The following is a 5,270-nucleotide window of genomic DNA, read 5'->3' on the forward strand; positions in this document are numbered from 1 at the left end:
CACAGCCCAATTTAGCGCCCAGTGTCTTTCAAAAAGGTCCTGATTGGTGGACCTTCTCAAAGCGATTTTAGAAACAAGAATTTATCATCATTCATTTGTCACGCTGGCCTGACAGTTTTACACCATATAATCCTCACAGAAATTACCTTCTCAATAAAGACATCCTTTATTTACAAAGCACTGAATTTATTAAGTGTTTCTGGTTGCTGTTCTCTGCAAATATAGATCACGTGCACATTTATTTTCCCAGTACTATAAATTTTAACGAGCTATATTTTCAACAAGTACACTACAGGAAATGTATATACAACCTCATCATTGTGGCATTAGTTGTGCTAAGTTGTTCATGATGGCTAAATTCATAGCTCCATTACACATTTTATAAACACTGGTTCCAGCTGAAAGAACAGGGGTATACAACAGTCCTGAGAACTGCAAGTGGCATGGCAATCTGAAAGACTGCTACTAGGTTGTAATCCATGGACAAAATGTTTTTTGGAACTGTGATCAGTTAACAATCACAAATGTGTACCAAGTTCACAACACGTGAAGCTAATGATCTGACTTGGTGACATATTAAGCAATCCCATGCTCATCAATCTGCTAACATTAGGATGTAAGTTTATGGAAGAGTAGAAAAATAATTTCCTGTAATGGAGAAGGCAGGTCAAATCTAAGAAACAAAACCAGAAAAGGACTGACCCATAAATTTAGCAGCACAACCAGTTCAAACCCATCCCTAGAATAAGTGGTAGAGGCCATTCTTACTGATGGTCACAAATTGAATAACCTCAATAATCGAATTATCATATTTGCTTTGGAAATTAATTGTAAGATACGCTTCCTTCATTCCAACTACTGAATGAAATAGGGAAGCAGAGCTCTATAATACACTAGTCTTTAAACATATAGAACAGAAATAGTAAATAGCCATAAGTAGCCTCAACTCTGGATATCCTGCTTCATAGCATATCCTACTACTCAATCCAAGGGGATTCAGATTTGCAGCATAGTTACCCTCAGTCACTGCAGCTGTGTCAGGGTGACAAGCTCTAAAGAGGACTGGTCGAAAGTGGAAAATTTGGGGATCTCTAGCAAATAAACAACAAATGATGGAAAATTTAAATGTAATTTAGGACATAAAAAAGTGTGTTTCTAAATTTGGAGTTTCTGCAGATGGTATATGATAGAAAACATGTGCATACTTTAAAAAAACGGGGAGAAAAACATTCAGTATTCAAAGAAGCAGCACAAAAGCATCTGTAATGCAGCAGCAAATTACCAGTACAAAAGGACCAAATAATATAAACAGTTAAGGTCTAAGTACAATATTTAAGTGAAAAGCTTTTAGCACTCTATGAACTCCAGGAATTGTTATCTGTTTCATCTGTTTGTTAATTTTCACTGAACTCTGTCACATTGGTTCCATCTAGTGGAAATAAGCTTCATTGCTAAGGAATCTTTAATAATACCAAATGAAAAGCAGAAACATTAATAGAGCCAAAATAGCACATTTTATACAATGTACAGTCCAAACAACATTGTTAACAAAAACTAACTATAAACAAAACAGATGATCTGTAAACATATGTGCCACAGTACAACTAGACATGGGCTTCAGCCACAAAAGCTGTTCTGCAGAACAGGAATTAATAGAGACCATGGAAATCATTCACAAGCAGTTGACATGGAATACAAAGGAAAGTACACCCAGATGTGAAAATGCCTTGCAATGAAGCGTAAAGAATACATTAAAGAAAATTGTCCAATATTCCTCTTCTCTTTTTACATGGGCACAACAAAAATGGGGCACATTGGAAGTGCGCTTAGCCTGTCCAGGCCGTCATGCCCACAAAATTAGTTGTCTCAGGCCACTAGCGTTAGCATGGTCTGGTCACACTCCCGCTGAAGGTCTGCCTTGGCAGGTTATACACCAGGAATCGGAGGCGGAATTAGGAGTGAAGCTGCAGGCCTGCTAGCCAGCCTGAAGATCTGATGGATACCTGAACAAAAGTTTGAAACTTGCTTGAGGGTCCTCACAAGTCCTTCAAGCCTGCCAGCTGCTGAGCTGCCAAAACATTACACCAATTCTAAATCTCCATGTTATCTTTGCAGAGCTCTGTTCATTTCCTACTCGTAAACAATTTTACAACACCAAGTTATAGTCCAGCAATTTTATTTTAAATTCACAAGCTTTCGGAGGCTTCCCCCTTCGTCAGATGTTCACCTGACGAAGGGGGAAGCCTCCGAAAGCTTGTGAATTTAAAATAAAATTGCTGGACTATAACTTGGTGTTGTAAAATTGTTTACAATTGTCAACCCCAGTCCATCACCGGCATCTCCACATCATTTCCTACTTGTCTGTTTATATATCTCCTTACTACTTTGTTTTTCCTGGACCTGGGACTGAAATTGTCCAATCCTCAGCCAAGTGGGAAAACCTCAAATCTGTAAAAATGTATTAGGTTCCAGATAGGCAGCTAGTTTCCTGGGGAGGAATATGAAGGTGAAGTTAGAAAAGGTGTCATTTGTTGTGGTATACACATCAGAATATTGCCTCTAGCCAGTTTCTGCACGTACACAATCCTCCAATTACTGCCTTATGCAAGAGAATGTATTTCAGAAAACAAGATGAGCTGTAGTTGTTTCATGAAAAGGCATGGATCAGGGACCATAGCTGTCGGAAAATCCCATGGCTTTGTGCTATGTTTTTTCCATGACCCTCCTGCCCAATCTGAATGTCATCAGCTAGTTATAAATATCCCACAGTGTGTTCTTTGGAGGGGAGATAACAAGCGAACTGTAATCTGCTTCCTATTAATGTCTTCTATAAAGTGTCCAATTTGCACCTTCTCAGTTTCTCTATAAATTGTAGATTGTTGAACACCTTGAAGGCTAACTAACTTGCCCATTTCCCATGAGAATACTTGGATGAGTAAATCATCTAAATAGTCAATTGGAAATGAAACTAGGGAATTATCAGAAATAAACAGTTGTTGAAGACTTTGGGCCTGGAACCCAGGGTGAAAGATACCAAACTGCATTTTTAACATTTTTCTGCAACCTGAAAGCACTGAAACTTTTTTTTGAAGAGTTCAACAGTCAGATTTGACTGGGGCAACCTTGAATCCAGGCATCTTCTTGAGGAGTATGGAGAATGAATAGTAAAACCTACTCCTCTTCTGGCTTTGTTAACATCTCTTGTTTAACTTGAGAGTGTAATATACCTTCTGTCTCCTCATAGTTATCATGAGGGAAAGTGTAACACAACTGATGGCTTGATGCTCTCAACATTGCAAGTAAATCTTTGAAATAAGAATTCTTACCCTTTTGTAACAATCTCCCTTATGCAAACCTATCATAACTGACAGCAACTGGTCATGCTGGTGCGAGATTTTGGAGGCACAGTGCACAGGTCATTTAGGATCCATTCAGAATTAGTCTTTATAGACCAGAAATGATCTTGGGATCATGCTGACCCTACAATGCATTTTGGCTTTAGGGATTAGTCCCAAATCATTTCATAAAATCACAGAAATTTACCAAATTTCTGAACCAATTAATTACTTTTGAAGTGTAATCACTTGTCTTGTAGGCAAACACGGCAGCTAATTTGCACACAGCAAGGTCCCACAAACAGCAAATTAATGACCGGTTATTATGTTTTTGGTGGAGTTGGTTGAGGGATAAATGTTGGCCAGGACATCAGAAGAATTCCCTGCTCTTCTTTGAATAGTGCCATCGCATCTTTTACATCCAGATGAATAGGCAGTAAGGGTTTAATATCTCATCTGAAAGATAGCGGCCCCGAAATGTGCCAGAACGGTGATGCCCGAGGATCCTTGGGCCTCATTACAATGTAACCAGCGTGGAGTGACCAGCCAGCTGGCGAAGAGGAGACCAAGATCAAACCGCTGCTAACATTGTAGCAGCCCTCCTGTAAGTGAAGCCAGGGATCAGGATTGGAGGCTGGGGGGAAGGATTAGGAGTCGGGAGGGAAGGATCGTAGGCCGGTGTCACAGGCCAGGAATTGGGAGGGATCAGAGGCCAGGGTAAGGATTGGAGGTCGGGTGAGAAGGCTCTCGGGGAGGGGGAACTGTGGCCCACATTCAGGTAAGTAAATATGAAACACTTATCTTGTAGGTAGCAGGTGGTCCCAAAATCTGGTTTTATTGAGTGCAATCGAAGTTGGCAGCCTAAGGACAGACCAATCTCGAAATGGGGCCTCAAAATGGTGTTAGGCCTCTTATTTTTTTCCCTCTTTTTCCTTTCCCAATATGGCAGGTGGCACGCTTTCGGACGGAAATGTGCGAGCACTTCCTGCCCACCATATTGGGGGCTTAGTAGGCTAGTTAGCGCCCAAAAAATGGATGCTGCTCAGCCAAATTTATAGGTCAGCATCTCTTGGCAATGCAGTACTCCTTAAGTGCTGCACTGAAGTGTCAGCCTAGATTATATGCCCAAGTCTTAGAGCAGTGCTTGAACCCACAACCTTCTGACTTAAAGGTGAGAGTGCTACTACTGAGCCAAACCGATACTTAGAAAGCCGCCATGATTTTATTCCTCAAATCAGTTTCTTACCAAAACATTAGCTCTTGCATGTCCTACATCATCCATGGGCCAAGCACACCAATGTAGGGAGACAGAACAATCTCATAAGTATGACACATTGTCTGGAATTTCCAATCTACGTATCATATCCAACGAGGGTAGTAGTATCCTCTTAGATTAGTAGCTGCAAAGTCCCTGTAATATTGCTCAGCTGCTCATCTACTGATAACACTTTACTGGGTAATTGTGCCTAAGAATACCAACCTGCACTATTTATCCAAGGTCTACCCTTGGTTAAAGCTGCACAGTTTCCTCAATTTCTGAGGAGAAATCAGTTGATTTATCATAGTCTGGACTTGGTAAGAGATGGACTCAGTCAAGAGATCTGTGCAAAGGGAATGGTACCACTTTCTCAGAACCCCGCATTGCACATCTATCTTAGCAAAGACAATGAGTTATTTCTTAAGCCTACTTGGACAGCTTGCACTACAGGACATGGACTGTACAGACCATCAGAAAATCTTCAAAGCTGTTACTGGGCACCTAGAACACTGATGCATGCAGTTGGGACTGGCCCGAGTGAATTTATTCACCAAACTTCAAATGGTCTCCGAGGCCATGAGTCTGGTGACAATTGGAGTTTCTAATGCTGCTGAGCTGTCTCTGGGCTTTAACAGGATTGTCAATCATTATCTGGCATATAACTGCCGAGCTGAAGG

This window comes from Heptranchias perlo, chromosome 17 (assembly GCF_035084215.1).
Source record: "Heptranchias perlo isolate sHepPer1 chromosome 17, sHepPer1.hap1, whole genome shotgun sequence".
Classification (NCBI taxonomy): domain Eukaryota; kingdom Metazoa; phylum Chordata; class Chondrichthyes; order Hexanchiformes; family Hexanchidae; genus Heptranchias; species Heptranchias perlo.